The sequence below is a fragment of the Lolium perenne genome, chromosome 7, assembly GCF_019359855.2.
Source record: "Lolium perenne isolate Kyuss_39 chromosome 7, Kyuss_2.0, whole genome shotgun sequence".
NCBI classification, from domain to species: Eukaryota; Viridiplantae; Streptophyta; class Magnoliopsida; order Poales; family Poaceae; genus Lolium; species Lolium perenne.
This window is the reverse complement of record NC_067250.2, coordinates 176,751,901-176,760,470: the sequence shown is the minus strand read 5'-3', so window position 1 is coordinate 176,760,470 and position 8,570 is coordinate 176,751,901. Positions and strand designations below refer to the sequence as shown.

At 45.9% G+C, this 8,570-nt stretch overlaps 2 long non-coding RNA genes across 2 annotated transcripts; one reads left to right on the top strand and one right to left on the bottom strand.

The window, feature by feature from the left end:
* The first annotated feature begins 2,656 nt into the window (after positions 1–2,656).
* Positions 2,657–6,998, top strand: LOC127314766 (uncharacterized). Its single transcript, XR_007859868.2, has 2 exons — positions 2,657–4,893; positions 6,406–6,998. It is a non-coding gene; the product is annotated as an uncharacterized lncRNA (long non-coding RNA).
* A 662-nt stretch (positions 6,999–7,660) lies between these two features.
* LOC127314765 (uncharacterized) lies at positions 7,661–8,269 on the bottom strand. The gene is made up of 3 exons (XR_007859867.2): positions 8,195–8,269; positions 7,964–8,091; positions 7,661–7,882 (listed from the first exon to the last, which is right to left on the bottom strand). It is a non-coding gene; the product is annotated as an uncharacterized lncRNA (long non-coding RNA).
* Between the last annotated feature and the right edge of the window lie 301 nt (positions 8,270–8,570).

Genomic DNA, 8,570 nt, shown 5'->3' with positions numbered 1-8,570 from the left:
GTCCTGAGAGCTGGCTCTAATAGAGAGTGCTGATTCTTCATGACCTCCTTGACCATCCGAACGGCGACATGCTCCAAAGTATTCACCAGGCTCTCGGAATGGAGACGCAACGAGTGAGCCACCATGCCACCAATCTCCTGGCGCACGGCCCTGGTACGTTCCTCTGACGGGACAGATAGATCCACTTCATCGAGTGCGCCTTCCGGTGAGAACCCCTTCCGCGACGCCATACGCACGGGTTACGTGATATGAGCCGATGAGGTCGGCTTCGAGGGTGACTTTGATCTCGTCAGACCTCTTCTTGAGCTCGTCAGGCAGCTCCTCGTAGGTGACTGGCGTGCCGTCCGCCATCTCAGATGTAGATGGCGATGTGGTTGATGTAGACGATTGTCCCACCGGGCGTGCCAGAATGTGTTGACTGCCAAAACCCACCGGCGGGCAGCGACTTGTCAACACTGTAGAGCCGGGAAGAGCCTAGAGCTGCGGCTGGCTGAGACCCCTCCGAGCGACGGCCCGCAATGCTCTTCTGGTCACACGCGGCGATGCGAAGTGCAAGGGCGTGCCACCTGACCTATACCTGGTCAGGAAGGTGATGGGGATGCCTCGCTTAGTTTCCTGCATGGCATACACGTAAACATTAAATACGAGCCTCGATCGGCTCTCGGGTTATCCGTGAATCGGCTCAAAGAGCCGATCCACCCATGATTCGTACGGGGTGCACGAATATATGGTGATCCTGCTTGATCAAGATAAAGCTAATTAGATCTACGACGATTTAGGGTTTTCACCGCATAATCGGATCATCCTACTCCAGGTTGGGCCTCGCGGCCACGCACGGTGATCGTAAGCCGATCCTAAACAAGGCCTAAAAACCAACATGAAGTTGATCCTCGGAACATCCTGTTTAGGACTTGCGAACGCCACCCTACGTGCCGCTGGATCCTCCACCCCTTTGTAAGGCCTAACTATTGCAGATATTAAACTAATCCTTGCAGAACAAGGAGCAATCGTAACGGATCAGATCTACTAAATAAAGATCAAGCGGGGTGCCGCCCCCACACCTGAGATAGGTGTGAGGGCGGCTAGACATGCAAGGGTTGCACTACGTAAGCATGTTATACGAAGAACTATGCTAACCCTAACACATCTATGATAACTACGTTGCTCGCCATCAAAGACGCTTCAGTACGAGCAACGCATGAACAACGTGGGGCTTGTGCTGCCTAGATCGCAAGATGCGATCTAGGCAGCATGTCGCTTACCTGATAGAAACCCTCGAGACGAAGGAGTTGGCGATGCGCCGAGATTGGTTTGTTTTGGGTTGAACGTGAGTTGTTGTTTATTCCATAAACCCTAGATACATATTTATAGTCCAGCGGACTTTCTAATTCGGACGTGCACCTAACCGTGCACGAGTAAAACTCTAACTTTTAATCTAAAGATACGATCTAATATATTACAGATACATGGGCAATTCAGCCCAACTTCGTGTATAAGGCCGATCTTCGTATTCTCTCCATATATAACCTTCAAGCTTATCTTGATCGTGGCCCACTTCCAACTGGGTCAAATTCTGGTGATAACAGGGAGATAAGAGGATAAGGAGGTCCCTGGTCTGTGGGATGTGTTTTACAAATATCCGAGGGACCAAAATGCCAAAATGGCGACCGTCCGCGAAGCGGGACGAAGGTTGGACGAACGGACCATGTATTGGTTGACGACGGAACACTCTCCTATTTTTTAAGTAGTACAGATCCGAGGGACCAAAATGCCAAAATGGCGACCATCCGCGAAGCGGGACGAAGGTTGGACGAACGGACCATGTATTGGTTGACGACGGAATGCTCTCCTATTTTTTAAGTAGTACAGATACAGATTTGCGCATGTTTGGTCCAGCCATTGTAACCGGACCGCTTCTCCCAAGATTGATTTGGAGGCTTTCTCATTAAACGGGCCAAATTCATCACCAAAGTGGATGATTTTCTGATGGGCCGCTAGTTGTACGTGGCCTCTCGTTGCCTCGCTCTCGGATGGTTTGATAATCCAGTTTCGCCGTCTACTGCAGGTCTGCAACCCTGCCATCGTCTTCCCCCGCGGCTTCTGCCTAATAATGAGTCTACCTTCCATTTACTGCTTCTGGGAGTGCAGGTGCGTTACATCCCCTTGGCCTCCTTATTTGCTGGGGTCCTTCTTTCGTTCTTCCATCCATCGGTCCCTTCGGATTAATATTCTTCCCAACGCCATGTCGATCTTCTTGGACAACTATAGTGTTGCTACTCTCTTTGGGAATCTCTTTGTACCAGTTCCATGACTTATTGTTTGATTTGGTCTACAAGAGCTCATATGCCATATGGAGTTTAGCTTTAAACCTTTGCAAAGGATACTCATATATGTACGCATTAGATGAAACATAGCTAAGATACAAGTTATTTTAACATAGATAGCAAAACTCTGACTCCCAGTTTAGCTTGGGAGCTGCATACAAATTTGTAATATCATGTAATAATTTGGATCAAACATTTACCAATCGCAGTGTCAGTTTTAATATATTGTTGTGGGACGAAGGGGCGACAACTGAGTTGCCTAATTGGATAGGTTTTTTTTTACCTCAAAATCCCTAATTGTTGCCTGGGCTCGTTTTTGTCTTACACAGTGCCCCCTCGTTGCGTCCTTCGGATCAATATCACGCGGTGTAAAGACTTTTCAGCGAGGGCCACGTGCATATGCTGATCTAGACACCACTCTCCTCTCGTCCAAACAAGTCTCCATCCCCACCCCCACAGGAAAAATTCCCCACCAACTCGAACCAGAGTGGCGGAATAGGCGATGGATCCGGCGCCCGAGGGAGGGGCGGCGGCCATGGCGTTGGCGCTGCTGTGGCCTGCGGGGGAGGGCTGAACGAGCAGCACCGGTTCTCCAGATGGCCTGGATCTCGAAGAACTTGACGTTGGCGACTGCGAGATCCAGCTCCCGTCCAGGCTACGCGACGATCTCGGGATCGTCGGCTGCTCGCGTCCCAGCCGCGCGACGACCTCGGCGCCGGTCGCTGCTCGCGTCTTGGCCGCGCGACGCCCTCGGTGCTGGCGGCTGCGAGATGCAGCTCGCGTCCCGGCCGCGCGACAACCTGGGCGCCGGCCGCTCCTCGCTTCCTGGCCGTGCGGGAACCTCGACGCTAGCCGCTGCGAGATGCAGCTCGTGTCCCGGACACGCGTTCTCCGTATTGCCTGGACCACGACGACCTCGACGCGGGTGGCCGAGCTGCTACTCGCCTCCAACGTCGAAGACCATGACCAGCCGCGCCAGTGCATAGGACGGTGGGAACGATGGCGCGTTCGTACCAGACCACCCTGCACGACCTGTCGGCTGCCTCAATCCACTGCCGCCCTGGTTTGATCGATCCAGGCATCCATGAGGCAACTTTGCAGTGACGGCAAAGATCAGCTGGAGAAGGAGAGCGTCCTCCACGGCAAGGATCAGCATCCATGGGCATGCGTGAGTCACATTTAGTACTAGTCCACGCACAGCCTTTTTTCAGAACTATTCAACATTGATCTGTTCCGCATTACTGCAAGTTGTATCTTGGTCGAGCACAGATTCATCTCTTTTTTACATCTATGAACTGTTTTTTCATATACATCTGCATTTTTGTTACATATAAATACTATTTTATTACATGTAAGCACTATTTTGTTACATCTAACAATTTTGCTAAGAGATGGAATTGATATGTAATCTGCCATTTCTACATCCAAAAGTATGGAAGGAAGTAACAATAGTAATGTTTTCTGCAATTTTGGCTATAAATTTTGAAACTGAATGAGATCTTTTTACATCCAAAATGATGAAAGGTGCAAGGTGTATTTTTTCTCAATTATAGATGAAACTTTATGCATTTCGTTGTAATTTTAGTTATTTTTTACATCCACAAAGTTTGATGGATCAAGTTGTAAAATACATTATGTTTGTGATCACAGTTTTGGTGCATCTACATGTAACTTTTACATTTTTTTACATCCATCCATGCAATTTTTACATCCCAGTTTTCGTGCACAAACTGCTGATATCTATTGTTTCTGCAAGGGATGTATTTTTGGCAAAATTGGTTGTAGTTTTCCTTTTGACTGGTTGTATTTTATTTACGTCTGGCAAAGCGGCAAAGGAGGTGCTCTTGTGAGAACGAATACAGGTCACGACTGTTTCTGAAACAGAGAGGGAAAAAAAAGACATGGAGAGGAAGAAAATAATAGATGTGGAGAGGAATAAAATAATACAGGGTGTATGGCAGAGCGGGATCCTTGCACATGGGGACCACGTTGTTAATGTAGTGCGCTTGTTTCCTAATATGGCATGTCAAAGATGGTCCAAAGTTTTTGTTTCCTAATCAGGGTGGGCCACCGTGTAAAGCAAACCAGTAACCGTGCACCCTGTAGAAACGTCCTTTTTTTACGGTACCTTTTACCACTGCTAGAGAGTAGAGAGGTATGATTTGAGGAAGGGTTAGGATTAACTGATTTAAATTAGACCCAGCAGTTAGTAAAGCGTTGATAATAAAAAGGTTAGAAGTATTTGGCCCGGCCCAACAATTGGATAATAGAGTTTGCCAGAGCTAAGCAACCCCGTCTCTGGGTCGAGGGCGGCCGCCGCCGGAACTAACGCGCCGTGTGCGTCGAAGGCGACCGCCGTCGCCACCACCGGATCACCCCGATCCTACATCGCCGGCGAGCGACGCCGCCACCAGGTCAGCCCTGTCCTCTATTGCGGGCGACCGCACCCGCCAGCAGATCGGGCTAGTCCTGCATCGCCGGCGAGCTACGCCGCCACCATGTCGGCAACGCCACTACATTGAGGCCACCACCAGTTCTACGCCGCCGCAACATCCAGAGACGCCGCCAGGTACGTCCACCCGAAGCATCCTAGGTTTTCGGCTGCTTGCTCCACAAAATGCACCGCTGGGCTGCTCTCGTCGTGAACTCCGGCGAGCACCAGCTTGGAATACCACAAGCATCACTCTGGACCCCCATGAATACAAGGTTGATGCAAAAATCGAGCGGATGGTCACGGCTGCAAGTTCAATGCTGAACTGCTACCGTCCTTGCCTGATTGGAGTTCACTATATTTGGATGAAAAGTTCATGTCTACATTGATTTTTCGTTGCAGTTGCAGCTTAGTTTTTTTGTAATTTTATCCGTCCAGTGCAATTAGTGATGAAGTACTAAGGGCGCTCGAAGTGAAACATTCTGTTCACACATAGTGGCACTGATATAAATAAGTAGCACAATCTGGAGTGGAAACAAGGCTGATTGCACATAGGGAAGGAAAATCTTCATTCTTTCTTTGACCGTTTTACTACAGTTGCACTTATACAGCAGGTGTTAAAATCAAATAGCTTACTGAGGTTCTGGATCACTGGACACAGCACAAAAGCGACATGAAACACTGACCACTTGAACATTTTCAAGTTGGAAGTAAAGTGACTAAACTATGCAACATAAATTATAGTGAGCGTGGTCCACAGCATCCATTTAATTCATATACTCCCTCCGACCAAACGATGGTGATAACGCGCCATTGCTCAGCTGTTCCTGGACAATTTGAGATGCACGAGTAGATAGGTTTCTGGAACACAAATTTTTCAGAGACCTTGGCACGGTCACTGGTGGGTTTGGTTTGTTATTGCTGTCCAAGGGGTTTCCTGAAGCTCAGCATAGACAAAGGTTGTCCAAGAGCATTCCTGAAGCTAAGCATATACAAGGCTGTCCAAGGGCTTTCCTGAAGTTCAGCATAGACAGGGTAGCCTAGAGGTGTTCTGTAGCTGCCAGTATATGTGAATCCACATATATACTTTGTTGCACATTCTATCTATGATGGTGCATACTAGTAGTATATAGCCTGGGCACATGCATGGACTAAATTTTTTATTGATTTGGAATGCTCACACACAACCACACCCTTAATTGCATGTTGCTATTCTTCATGTATGGAGTAACCATATCATGCTATTTTCAGAACAAATGTACGCGGTGTAGAAATCAAACCATGTATAGTATTTAACAAACTTTTTAAACTTGATGGAAAATGAAACTAGACTTGTTCATCAAATTTATGTGTTGCTGAATTATTGTGCGCATACTCATTTGATGAAGTTGTCAAAATTGAAGCTTTAGCCTTGTGGTATCTTGATTCCATGAATTGCACCTGAATATGATACTGTTGCTTTTGTAGATGATGTCATGCCTTCAGAAGTTATCTTGATGCCATGAATTTTCATGCTTGGTGAATTTATGAGAGTGAAACAACAAATCCATTTTACTGATTGTTGTTTATCCACAACGCCATCTTTATCAGTAAGACATGAGTTTATTTGACTAGTAAGATGAATCTTATTTTTACAATTGTGATTTTCAGACATGGATGGTCAAGGCGCTAGCGAGGAGTGTGAAGAGTATCGCCTCATGTTTAGTAAGACCTTCAGAAGTGAGGATGAAGGATATGAGTTCTATAACGATTATGCAAAGGTCAAAGGGTTCAGTATTAGGAAGGAGGAGGTGAAATATTTACCAGGCACACACCTGGTTCAGATGGACGATGCAAGCTAAAGATGGTTTCGAACCTGAGGGAAATAACAGTAGACACGTTTGGTCTGAACAGGTATGGATAATGTTGAGTCGCTGCTTAACCCTGACAAAGCCTATGCGAGCCCACAAGTTCTTACTAATAGAAATCATCATCTTTCCGCTCAAGTTGGTGGGACTAGAAGGAATAGTACTCAGCTTGGTACCATCTCTACTCAGAGGGTTTTGCTGACTCGTGTAAGGACCCGAAGGAACCGGTAACTAGCTGAAAAAAAAACTGAATAACAAGTTGTATATTCTTCTGGTGTATAAGGGAGACAGATATCTGACCTATTTGTAACCGATGGTCTAGTGTCCGTCGGTTGAGTTCTTGTATCTGAGTATGACTAGTTTTTTCCTAGTACCTTTGCGGTGATGTCTATGGTTTCTCATTGTTTTGTGATCCTGGTTGCTGTAAATGCTAGTTTTACTTTTACCTAATGAAGAGCTCCGTTTGATTTTCCAGAAGCCCAGTGCTTAGATGATGTTTGGATCTTTACCATTCTGCTACTGATGTGGATCTGCATGTCCTCACTTGCCAATAGTACTTGAAGTTCCAGTAGCGCGATGCTTAGTTCCAGCTCCTAAAACTACTTTCTCCAGTCACCATGCATTGTTTCTAGAGAAATGCTAGCATAAATCTTGTTTCTGTTTTTTTCGGAATTTAACAGCCACTGTCTTGTGCTTTCTAGCAATCAGTGTACGAGAAAGAAATAAAAACGCAAAGATCCACATCAGTAGCAGAATGGTAAAGATCCAAACTATATTTTCCTGTTTTCTTAGCTCTCCCCTTTTTTCTTGAATACCATACTATATTTTCCTGTTTTGGTGTGGTACAAAATCTTGAAACTCAAAGATGTCCTTTATCTACTTGAGAGAAGCCTTCTCCGAGCAGAAAAAGTAATGCCGATAAAATTCCGGTTGGTAAAAAACTCCATACTTTTCCAGTTGGTCATAACTTCGCATCAGTTTGGTTCAGAACTTCGCATTAGGTGATCTTACGCTCGGTTAAAACCAGAATGTAAATTAAACAATTAAAAAACTAGGATAAAGAGTATTCTGAATCAACCAACATAACTAACTTAGCTGCCAGATTGCATTTAGTTACCACTGAAGAAGCTAAGTTGGCCATGGCTGCACATAAATTTATCTAAACGGCATGTAGACTAATTATTCCGCACATCGACTATGGTTGGTATAGCTATTCATGAAACGTCATACTTCAGTAGTAAGGCCTCTAGCGGGTTGGCCGACGAAATCTGGAAACTCTCCTGAAAGGGCACAAAGATGATGAGAGTTACAAAGGAACATACAATTGGACATCTACGTTGTACAAAGGCTGCAAAACTCACCCATAACCACCGTAAGGTGGAAAATACGGTAACCCATATGATCTATAAGGGTATCCATGGTATGGATTAAATGCTCCGCGTGGTGGATGCTGCTTCATCCGAGGGACATTGGTACTCTTTGCTGAAACCTGTTGAGCAGAGTGAAGGTTGAGTTAATTCAAGAGCAAGACATTGTTCAAAAGAGGTACTGGAAACTTGAGGTTCAATGAAAGTCTGCTGAATAATTCTAACCTTGATCTGACGACCATGCAGTTCAGATTCATTCATATGAAGAGCCTCTTGAAATGCAAGATGGCGCGCCCTATGCCCCTATGATTGTCAATACCGGTGCAGCATATTATGTTGGGTGTTAAACAGAAGAAGCGTAAGGGAGGTTGGGCGGTGAACTGCACCTCCTGGTTGTAGCCTACTTTCAGAAATAGCTCACAGACTTTGCGCTCTGTTCTTGCTTTAAAACCGACTCCAACAAGATTGAGAAACTGGAAAATTTTGGCCTCCATTGCAACAATAGAAGTTCTTCCAAGGCTGAAATGTGTGTAGGGTAAAACGGTTATCAGAAAATTGAGACTCATATAAAGTAACATGACTACATAAGTGTGGACATGCT